The sequence below is a fragment of the Schistocerca cancellata genome, chromosome 5 (genome assembly GCF_023864275.1).
Source record: "Schistocerca cancellata isolate TAMUIC-IGC-003103 chromosome 5, iqSchCanc2.1, whole genome shotgun sequence".
NCBI lineage: Eukaryota > Metazoa > Arthropoda > Insecta > Orthoptera > Acrididae > Schistocerca > Schistocerca cancellata.
The window spans coordinates 414,009,438-414,022,315 of NC_064630.1; positions in this window are offsets into that span (position 1 = coordinate 414,009,438).

The following is a 12,878-nucleotide window of genomic DNA, read 5'->3' on the forward strand; positions in this document are numbered from 1 at the left end:
TTTCATTTCTTGAAGCAGCGTTAAAGCTGGCCGGAGTGGCCGATCAGTTCTAGGCGCTACAGTCTGGAACCTCGCGACCGCTACGGTCGCAGGTTCGAATCCTGCCTCGGGCATGGATGTGTGTGACGTCCTTAGGTTAGTTAGGTTTAAGTAGTTCTAAGTTCTAGGGGACTGATGACCTCAGAAGTTAAGTCCCATGGTGCTCAGAGCCATTTGAACCATTTGAGCAGCGTTAACTCACAGCGCTAGAATTACGCAGTCTATATTCATCCGTTATTGAAGAATGAGAGCACTTAGCGAATTCAAACAAACTTTACACTATTTCAAATTTTTACGAACCTTTGTGTCGCTGAACCCCGCCCCCCACCCCACCCCCCACGCCCAAATATAAAAGTCTGTCTCTTAGCAAGTTTTTACTATTCGTGCAATAAAGAAATGCAGTATCAGGCATGACGTTTTACTCTATTACTTATTTACTACTAACTCTGTTCGTACACATTTTGCAGGCAATGTCAATATATACCACTGAATGTTCCTGCAAAATTATACCATTGTTCGACATAATTCGGGAGATAAGGGCGTTCTGGGCATGGGAGTTCGATACTTTAAAGTATCAGAGGTGTTTACCTGTTTTACATTAAACTGCCACATGTCGCGTATTATTTCATTTATTTGACTAGCTTACACACTAGAGATGAGCATCCTGGGATGCCCACTATCCTAGTCGCAACATGTTAGAGATTTGAAGCACTGTTCGGCAAGTGTTGTGTAGTCAACTAGTACACCACCTATATATTAATTATAACAGTAGCTGTGTTCTCTGAAGGCGATGCATGTGTTTGCTATAGTTTCAGATATGTCTATCGCCAACCTTGACTGCCACAAAACATTTTCATTTCTGCTATAAAGAAGTCGAGGTAGCACTGCTTTGAGGAAGTGTCAAGCCCTCAACGTCAGAGTTTATGGGAGTGCCCCATCTGTTAGGCAAATATGTAACCTTTTCTGAAATGCAGATCTTATTACACATGTTCGCGAACACCTCACTGGGTCAGCATTCGCCTGAGCGTACAGGAAATAGCTCTTAAATAGGCCTACTGAGATCATGCTGGCCGCTTAAGAACTGTGAGTTTCGAAACGTCTCGGCAGCATTCCGCAGCAGCTGAACACCCACTTGCTATTCCGGCACGTCAGTTGGAAAGCAAAAAAATCGTCATGGGGTTAAACCTGCCTGCCTGCCAGCCAGCCTGCAGTGGCTGTAGCGTACGAGGTCGCAGGGCAGTGGCGAGACAGTCGAAACTTAGTTGTTTTTCCGTAAGTCTTCAAAAATGGTTCAAATGGCTCTGAGCACAATGGGACTTAACATCTGAGGTCATCAGTCCCCTAGACTTAGAACTACTTAAACCTAAGGACATCACACTCATCCATGCCCGAAGCAGGATTCGAACCTGCGAGCGAAGCAGCAACGCGGTTCCGAACTGAAGCGCCTAGAACCGCTCGGCCACAGCGGCCGGCTCGTAAGTCTTTCCAAGTGACGCCAACATAGAAAGAGCATCTGTACAATAATACTTCTTTACAATTGAAATACGATCAGATTAGATTTCTGGAAGAAATTCGTAAGTAACATTCACGTAACTTATATTACTTTTCTGTAGTCTCAGTTAAAACTGCCAACATCTATGATATTGTAACCGTGAGTATTCGTATCATTGTCTTAAAATGTACTGCCGCCAGATCGCGGAGGAAGCTGTTGTCCAGTTTTTACGTTCTCATCATTAGAGCAACTTATTGTGCAAATAATTTTTCAAAATCGTTAAAAACAGATGAAAAGTGGACGGAAAGAACATCTATGTTATAGCTTGGAGAGTGCTTTTAGAATGTCTTTACGTCTGATACAGCTATGGAGGAGCACTATAGCAAAAAACAACGCACCGGGCTGTGGATACTGAAATATCCCCAAAACGTACGGATTAGTCTTACATGCGCGATAAGAAAATCAAATTTGTCAGTAATTTTTTTGTTTTATTTATTCTGTTCTCTGTAACTCTTAAATGAATTTCATGTTTATGAATAATGCTAATAAAGCTTAAAAGTACTCAAACATGTTACTGAGTGTGACTTCTATCAGCTTATATTAATTGGTGACATTATCAATTTTATTGCAGTAAAACAGATGTTACTGTTCGGCGCTTACGCCATTACGACGTTCTCAGACGGATCATGAGCTACAGGAAGTGAATATGGGGGAACGTTATCTGATAACAAATAAAAATTGTCTTGTCTGTAAGGATTCGACAGCATACAACAGCAACCTATCCGCAATGACTGAAGGGCATACTTTCCGTGGTTTGCCAAGCAAATTAATCGTTCCGTAGTTGATATTTTAATGTCTTTGCCTAACAAATGGCTCATCATGGCACACTGCATTTGGAGGTTAATATGTGTTTACCATAAGAAACAATCACAACCCTTACTTCACAAACTACGTCGTCAACAAATATTTTTAAAAGAACATATACCGCTGGTATATCCTAGTTTTAAGTCGGAAAGAAGAACGGATAGCTGGAACGAAACAAAACTTAACGAACCGTTGTCGACTTCATCAGAGAGAGTACCAGTACGAAAATGACAAGGAAGAGAATGTATTTCTGCCGTGGCCTTCAGTATCAGTCCCTACATACGTATGAAATTATTTAGAGAAACCAGAGAAAACCTAAATAAGAGTGGCATGACAGTAATTTTGAACATCTGATGAGTTTAACGTCTTATATAAAGTGCATCGAGTAACTGATGAGCAAGGGAAATAGGCAACCCAAGAATACACTGAACTGATAAGTTATGGGACAACGATATTCACATATATCGATGACGGTAGGGTTGGGTTCTTTGGAGGAAGAGACCAAACAGCGAGGTCATCGGTCTCATCGTATTAGGGAAGGATGGGGAAGGAAGTCGTCCGTGCCCTTTCAAGGGAACCATGCCGCCATTTGCCGGGAGCGATTTAGATAAATCACGGAAAACCTAAATCAGGATGGCCGGACGCGGGATTGAACCGTCGTCCTCCCGAATGCGCGTCCATTGTGGTAAACACTGCGCCACCTCACTCTGTGATGGCGGTACTATCGCGTACATAATGTATAAAATGTCAGTGCATTGGCGGAGCGAAACCTTCCACGTCAGGGCAGACGATGGTACGTCCACAGACCCACACATACGTGCTGGGGTGCCACAGGGTTGTGTGCTCGGCCCCTTGCTGTACTCACTGTACACTGCCGAATGACACAGCGTTGTATACCTGCAGCATGAACGCGCATACGATGCAATGCCGTCCCCAACTCGGGTGCGACACACTGTTCATGGTCAATGGCGGCTGAAATTCAACGCAGCGGAGAGCCGAGCAGTGATCTTCACCTGAAGACTGCTGCCGCCAGATCTCCTGCTGGTCGAAATCCTGTGAGCACCTATCCCATGGACCAAGACTGCGATTTATCTGTGCGTCACCGTAGACCAAAGACCCTCCTGCGCCTCTCATATCCGAGACGTCAGAAGTAGAGCCATATGGCGCCTTCGCGCTATATCCGCAAAACATCACGCTGTACCTAACAGTGCTCTGACCACTGTTGGAATACGCACCTGTGATATGGGGAAAGGCCATAGATTTGCTCATCGCAACGCTGCAAAGGATCCAGAACCGAGCTCTGAAGACTGCTCTACGTATTCGGCGGCAATACTCCAATCGTCTGCTGCCCGAAGACACAGGCATTCCGTTCCTGCAGGACAGATTCAAGATCATCGCGAGATCCTTCTACGAGAAGGCGGGACAATGCCGAACCGGCTAGTACGTGAACTGAACCACATGCCAACCACATCTTGGCCTGACCTGCAGCGAGAATAATTTTCTCGTAGTGGACACAGCGTATCACCGCCACATCACGCAAAGACAATTCGTAAAGGTAAAGTCTTTCTTTTCTTCCGCACAGGAACAGCAAGGAACGCTCACCAATGGAGCGTCAGCGAAGCTGTTTTTTCTACTCAGGTGATTTATGTGAAAAGGATACCGATGTGATTATGGTCGCACGACGGGAATTAATAGGCTTTGAAAACGGAATGGTAGTTGGAACTAGACGCACAGGACTTGACCTTTCGGAAATCGTTAGGGAATTCAGTATACCGAGACCCAAAAATGTCAATAATGTGTTGAGATTATCACGTTTCAGTCATTATCTCTCACCACGGACAGCGCAGTGGCGACGGTCTTCATTTAACGATCGAGAGCAGTGGCTTTTGCGTGCAGTTGTCAGTGCTGACATACAAGCAACAATTCCTGAAATAACCGCAGAAATGAATGTGAGACGTACGACGAATGTATACGTTCAAACACTGCTGCGAAATTTGTCATTGATGGGCTATGGCACTAGACGGCCGACGCGAGTGCTTTTGGGCAACAGCACAACATCGTCAGCAGCGACTCTCTTCGAAGGATCGTGACCCTGTCGCTTGGACCCTAGACGACTGGAAAAGCGTGGCGTGGTCAGATGAGTTCCAATTTCGGTTGGTAAGAGCTGATTGTAGGGTTCGAGTTCGGCGCACAGCTCACTAAGCCATGGACCCAAGCTGTCAACAGGCACTGTGTAAGCTGGTGGTGGCATCATAATGGTGTGGGCTGTGTTTACATGGAATGGACTGGGTCCTCTGGTCCAATTGAACTGATCATTGACTCGAAATGGTGATATTCGGCTACTTGGAGACAATTTGCTGCCATTCATGGACTTCATGTTGCCAAACAATTTTGTGGATTACAACACGCCATGTCAACGAGCCACAGTTATTAGCGATTGTGTTTGAAGAACATTCTGGACAATACGAGCGAATGATTTGGCCACCCAATTCGCCCGACAGGAATCATATCAAACATTTATGGGACATAATCGAGCGGCCAGTTTGTGCACAAAATCGTACAGTGGCAACATTTTCGCAATTATGGACGGCTACAGAGGCAGCATGGCTCAGTATTTTTGCAGGGGACTCCCAGCGACTTTAGTCAATGCCATGTCGAGTTGCTGCACAAAAGAAGGTCCAACATGATATCCCATGACTTTTGCCGGCTTGGTGTAATATATCACTGCCTGCAAGAACATTGTGGAGACTGGTACATAGCGCTGTCAAGTTTGACAAGCGAAGGTATCAACTGCATCACTAGAGTATGTCTCCAGTGTTGTGAATGCGATCCATAATTCCGGAATGTTGACTTCTGAAATACTACTGAAAACATTACAACGCAGACAACAACTGGTAGGGGTTGTATGTGAGCGAACTTCTTGTTGCTTCTAGTGCACACTAACAGTCTAAATCCGATAGGAAATGACTGCGGCAAAGACCTTGAAACATTGCATTTATGGTGCAACTCAAGATGTAATGACAAACATCGTAACATCTCACAGGAAGATTCGTAATGGTCACTTCTGCTAAAATAAACCAGGCGATAATTAGAAGTTACATGGTCAATTTGTTCTTACACTTACCCGATTATTAATCTGCCATAAAGTTTCGCAATTGTTGTCTATACTCTGTCTTCCAGTTCAGAATCTATACTACTCATATCTCTTGGAAAAATTTCCTAAAACACTGTAGAATCCGGTTAGTGTACTTAAACTGCCGGCAAAATATATCCACCTCTAATTAAAACACTCGTTCCTGGACTCTTTCTTGAAGATGTTACTGAAATGTTTCCTTTTATTTTTCTGGTGTACTTGCTTTTCTGCACTATTCTCTAATACAAAGATTCACTGATTTCATAAGGAACTGAAACAGTTGTTTTAGTCTATTTCTTTAGTTATTCATTACACAGATTTTCGGGTCCAGGAGCAGTTTCAAATGTTTTTAATAAGATATGACGTTTGTTGTGATTCCTTCCGTTCACCATGGAACTGATTGCAGAGACCGAATGAATCTTATTTGGTAGCTAAAATCACACTTTTACTTTACAACAATTTTCTTAAAAGAACCTAAGACACTCATTGAATTGGTTGTACAGCGCAACGTCACAGATCTGAAAGCTGTACATTGAAGTGCTTAGATATCAGTTCAGGCTGGATAAGGAATGAGTTCGTCCATGATTTTGTGTAAGAAACTATTGAAGAACAAGATCAAAATGGCAGGACACGGATTTGAACACTGCTACTTCCGAATGTGTGTCTGCTGTCTTCAAAGCGCCTTCTGTCACTGAGCAACATCCCTCACGCAGAGCTGACATGTGGGCGAGTCATTCCTGTCCCCAGTAAAATGCTGCCGGAGATGCTGGTTTGAAACGGGCACTAGGATGTACATAATACACTTTCGATTCATATATTACTTTTTAAACTCTAGACTGATCACTTGAATGCTGGGAACGAGCTACCCGCGAATATTCGCCCATTCCTGCTGGATTATTGCAAAGACCAGTACATGACGCTGCAAAGTCCAACAACTGTTACCAACCGTCCCAAGGGGTCTGGTAAGTGATCTCTAATTCTGGGATGGCTACTTAGAAGCACTCTGATGATAGCTATCTTGTTAATTTTAGCTTCTTTCTGCAAGGCACAACAAGTCAACAGGGTATTTCAGACCGGCCGTCTAATTGAAAACTACAAGAGGGAAAGCGGTCTGGACGAACTGGACACAATAATGTAAGCATCTAGCAGCACTTGTCCCCCGTCGGTCAACTGTCGTTGGGTACCACTTTATCTTACTACAGACGACCCACTACGAGATACGAATAGCTCTGTGGAGCATTTCTGTCGCCCCAGATCTCGCCAAGATTCTGAGCTAACTACGTACTAAGACAAGCAAAAGACAAGAACGGAAGAATTTGACTGTTACTCCGCCCTTATGTTCAGATTAACGTTTCTTTTTTCCACTTTAGGCGAATGCCGGGAAGGTTTCTTCCATAAGGCCACTCCCAACCTCCTTTAAGTGGTATGATGAAGGGCGTATAAACAAAACATGATCTCGTGATCCTATTTCACGTTAGCTCTTTCATTATTTCAGAATGATTGGAGCAAATATTCGAATTAACTGTTGCCTTCAGTATTTTGTTTACTTGCCGATCAGGTATATCACGTCTCCAGCGTAACTCAGTCTGCTCTTGGCTCATCCCCCCTCTCCCCCCCCCCCTCCCCCAAATAACCTCAGCCTTCATTGCACACAGTTTTCCAGGTCAGCCGCCCGTGGCTCCTACCTGGAGAACGTGCGAGAGCACTTCTGCTCGAGCACAACAGCTAACTAAGGCGCCAATGAGAGCAAACAATGGCGTCAAACGGCTGCGGCACGCCTGCGCACTTTTTAACGCGTCAGCGCGAGTTCGGCAAGTTTCTCGTGGAACGAAAGCAGAGCGAACGGAAATTTCCCATCGGCTAGCCGTTTCGTTACCATGTTTGCCTTGACGAATAGTAAGTATTCCCTCAGGACGTCTAATCTAATTCGCCAGGCATAAAACATCAACAAGATAGTACTTAGGGCCGCCAGCCACTGTCAAAGCGTGATGTAAATACCTGTTTCATTCTATGTACCTTGCTAGGCAGTAGTTTTCACAAAATGCGTATTTATTTTTAAATATATAATAGTTTAGTTGAGCCAAAGAGTGAGTTTCTGAACAAGTATGACTATTCCCTTCTTATTCTGGATAAGGTCTCTGAGTTTGTCACTGCCTTCCACCAATACAGCATGCGATTTGTCGCCAGTGGAACTACATTACATGATCAAAGGTATCCAGACAACTGTTAAAGAGGAGTATCCACCCTTTGCCTTTATTGATGACATGAACTCTACTGCAGATAGTTTTAATGAGTGAATGTCTAGAGGAATTGCAGCCCATTCATCCTGAAGAGCCGAAAGCAGAGATGGCAGGTATATTGGACGCTACAGTATGGAGCGAAGTCGACGTTCTGACTCATCCCAAGGGTGTTCCACTGGGTTTAGGCCGAGACCCTGGGCACGCCAGTCCATTTTTCTCAAACCATTGCGCCACGGATGCTGCTTTATGACAGAATGCATTGTCGTGCTGATACAAACAAGCATAGGCTCGGAACTGTTCCTTTACTGTACACAGTACAAAATGTTGAAAAACGTATTCCCGTTCTTCCTATTTAGTGTTTTCTTAAGCGCAAGAAGAACACACTAACAACAAAAAACACCCCCATACCGTATCACCATCTCCTCCTTCGCTGTTGGTACTACACATGATTGTAGATAACCTTCTCCAGCCATTTGCCAAAACCAAACCCTTTAATCGAATTGCCACAGGGCATAGCGTGATTCATCACTCCAAATCACTCAATCCAATCGTCCACTGTCGCTCTTTACACTACGTCGAGAGTCGCTCAGCACTGACTCGAGGAATGTCTGACTCATGAGGAGCTGCTCCATCATTTTACTCTATTCTTTATAACTCCTTATACACAGCCATTGTGCTAACTGGACTGCTTGGAACTCACAAGTGTTTCCCTCCGCTGTTCTCATGCAATTTTGTATGACCAACCACCGGGATGCTCGACGGTCATTGTCAGTACAGGGGCGCTGCCTGGTCTTTGTTTAGCTCTGGTTGTTCCTTCGCGTTTTCACTTCAAAATCACCAATAGTCCACTCCAACAGCTGTAGAAGAGCTGAAATGTCCCTGATGGATGTCTTACTCATGTGAGATCCAACGACATGTACACGTTTGAAGTCGCTGTATTCTCCCGACTGACCCACTCTGCTGTTACTGATTCTCTACGGACAATACGATACCCCGTGTCTCCTTTTATGCCGACAGGTCGCCCCCTTGTGACAATGGTAAGTTCCGCATTACATATTAGTGTCCGGATACTTTTTATCAGAGTGATTGAGTGAGTGGGTATGTGGTAGACGCCTGTAAGTAATGCTTGTAACGCCTTTCGCTAGAAGACGCGAATGGACAGTGTGTTGAGAACACTGTGTGTTTCCGGTAGTTTTAGATGACAATGGTAACGGCATGTTCGGTGTAATTCTATGTATTACTGATGCAGGAAGAAGGGGATGAGTATCTGTCCCTGCACACAGACTATTTCTCGCGACTGCGGTTCAAGAGATGAACGTCTCCACATCATCAACTGTGTTACATTTCTTGTCAATGAGCCACTCATGAAACATTTCGGATTTAACAATATATTCACAAATACTTTAGTGGTTAGAAACTGTACGCCCCCATCTTTCCTTCCCTTCCAGGTCAAATTTCTGTGAAGTAAATGTCTTCTACCTCTAGGATTAGGACTCCCTAAACAATTCGTGCAAAGCCTGTTTTGGATACGAAGGAGGGACAAGTACCTGCGAAGCGTGACGATGACAATTGTTATCAACGAGGAAGGAAGATTGGGCTTAACGTGCCGTCTAGGAGCCACCTCGTTACATGTTATCAAAGAGCCTGGAATGAAAGAAACGAATCTTACGTACCACAGGTCTACACGCAGTACATTCCTTTCGAGAAGTATTACAATTCAGTAGTTGGATAAGTGATGAGTGCCTTCTGATCTTGCGCCTTAATACACTGATCTAACCTGGAATTGAACCTATCACATTTCCTGATCGAAATCATTTATCTTCAATCGTCATCGTTTCTCCTCTCCCATATTGATACAGAAGTAACTGGCAATAAACTTTATCGACCGTCACTGTTGTATCAGAGATTTTAGGTGTTTGGCATAAGCTGCTTCCAGTGTTTAAGGAATGGTTGTAAATTTCCTGAAATATGGTACTTTGGATCAGATAATTTTAAAGCGGAGCGATTTGAAAGAGGTTGTGTCGAAAATGAATAACTTCGCCGTGCTGACACCCCCTTCTGAAAGACATATGTTCGACAGTCGAAAACTGCCAGTAATGTAATTAAACCGTCAACGCAAAAGCGATACTTTTGCTGTCTGATAGCCCTGTCAAAGAGAATCGCCAATACTGCCGTAAGCACTAAACCATTACTTTTTGTAACTTTGTTGTAGTGAAAAAGTAATCCAATACTGCATATTGTTTGTCTTCTGAGTTGAAAAGATCAGATAAATTTCTGATACATCATTAACACATCATTCTTGCGCAAATGAGCCAGAAATGTAAATTGTTGCTTGTTGTATCTTGTTTTACAGTCAGTGGTTTGAGCTTATTTAAGCATGCAGTTTTGTCATCAAAGCGAAGCTTAATTCCTCTATCCCTTCCCCATGTCAACTGCATACAGTCTTCATGTTCTTGTCGATTTGTGGTGCCGGCCGGGGTGGCCGAGCGGTTCTAGGCGCTACAGTGTGGAACCGCGCGACCGCTACGGTGGCAGGTTCGAATCCTGCTTCGGGCATGGATGTGTGTGATGTCCTTAGGTTAGTTAGGTTTAAGTAGTTCTAAGTTCTAGGGGACTGATGACCTTAGACGTTATGTCCCATAGTGCTCAGAGTCATTTTTTTTCGATTTCTGGTATTGTTACGCAGTAGTCAGTCACAACATTTCAACGCTAGGAATTAATTTGAACCAGTGTTATACTATGTGTGTTAATCGAAGCTTCTCGAAGTTACGGTGAACAGGAAACGCGGAACGACTCCATGTAATATAAAGCTAGATCAGGTGATACTCTCTCAAAGATTTATTGACAAAAATGTTATACAGATTTATCGCCTTTAACTAGTTAGCTGGATCTGAATACTCGTCAATCAGCATTGTGGACAATATGAAAAAAAGAGGGGACGGTTTTGGTCCCGTCGACAACGATTTGACAAGAAACGGTAAATAAGTTGTAACACGACCAGGATGGGAAAGAAAATTGGACGCATCCTTTTCAAAGGGATCACCTTGGTATTTACATTAGGCGATACAGGGAGCCCATGGAAGACCTAATTAGGAGGACGGGACGGCGATATAAACTCTGATCCTTCAGGTTGCCTAAACGGCGGCGCCACCTCACTCAGTGGGGTCAGTGCGGGCTTAGCTTATTGTTACTGTCATGAGGACCGCCCCACTACAATAGGTTTGCCTCCGCCTTCCTGTGTAGTGTTATGAAACGTTGTGTGTATATCTGTGAGGCTGAATGAGTGTTACAGTACTGTTATGTTATTAAGGATGAGTGTGGAATGAAACGATGAAAGAGGGTGAAGCCTAGTACCGACACACATCACATGCCACTAGGGAGATTCTGAGCTTAAAGTTTTCATCCAGTCATTAACAGTGTCACTTTTCAACACTCCCTGAAACACTGAGAAAAGGACTGATTTACCTCAGGACGCTGGTACAAGATTTGTTGATCCCTTTCCTGGCCAAATACCAGCGATGAAAATTTCTTCCATTTCCAGGATTCGAACCTACTACCCACGACTCAGGTGGCACACTAACATAATGTTAACTACTTAAGCTATTGAGGTTAACTTACAGGAGAAGAGGTAAGATTCTAGCAATAGAATAGCTTGAACCGATGTTGGGGAGTAGGGTGCAGAGGGGGAAATTGCGGGTGGCGAAGAGAGATCTTCCCTCTTCACGGAATTAAATATAGCTGCCAAACAAGAAGAACACGTTGTCATAATGCAGGACGATAAGCGCAAAAAAGCAACCAATCGATATTTGCAGTTTGGAGCTATTTGTTCTGTTCTCCACTTGTGTCACAGTCGCTATTTTCAACGACATCGAAATGAACTGACGTTTTCATCAACTGAGCATTGTTTTTACTTATGTGCAAGAGACAAATGTTGGATTCATTTGAAAATTTTTTTAGATTTTACTATACTTCTCCCGAATTTAGCCCGTGACATTGGCGTGAACGTACGTGACAAGTTTTGTGCAACTTCACTCCGCCCTTGCTGGCGAGTGAAGACATATGACACTAACGGTGGTGATGTCTCCATTAGATAGGGATGTTAATCCGGATGGCCTACAATGAGGTGACAAATCTCATGGAATACCTCCTTTTCCCCGGCCTAGTGTAGCAGTTTTACGTGGCATGGACTCAAGTCGTTGGAAATCCGCTGTTCGATGCGATCCATGTCGGGCGGTCTGGGTGGCCAAATCATTCGCACAAATTATCCAGAATGTTCTTCAAACCCAGTGACCTGACGCATTGCCATCCATAAAAATTTCATCGTTGTTTGGGAACATGAACATGAATGGCTGCATATGGTCTCTAAGTAGCCGAACATAACCATTTCCAGTCAAAGATCGGTTCAATTGGACCAGAGGACTCTGTCCATTGCATGTAAATGCAGCTCACGTTTTTATGGAGCCACTACCATCTTGCACAGAGCCTTGTTGACAACTTCGGTCCATGGATTCGTGGGGTCAAATGGTTCAAATAGCTCTGAGCACTATGCGACTTAAATTCTGAGGTCATCAGTCGCCTAGAACTTAGAACTAATTAAACCTAACTAACCTAAGGACATCACACACATCCACGCCCGAGGCAGGATTCGAACCTGCGACCGTAGCGGTCTCGCGGTTCCAAACTGTAGCGCCTAGAACCGCACAGCCACTGCGGCCGGCTTCGTGGGGTCCTCGCCACACTAAAACCCTAACCTCACACCAAATTTTGCCGCACTGTCCTAACGGATAGGTTCGTCGTACGTCGCACATCAATTTCTGCCGTTATTTCACGCAGTGTTGCTTGTCTGTTAGCACTGACAGCTTAATGCAAACGTTGCTGCTCTCGGTCGTTAAGTGAAGACCGTCGGCCATGCGCTGCCGTGGTGAGAAATAATGCCTTAATTGTGGTATTATCGGCACAGTGACTATGGATCTGGGAATGCTGAATTCCCTAACGATTTCCGAAACGCAATGTCCCATGCGTCTAGCTCTAGCTGCCATTCCGCGTTCAAAGCTTCTTCATTCCCCTCGTGCAGCCACAAGCAGGTCGGAAACATTTTCACGTGAATCAT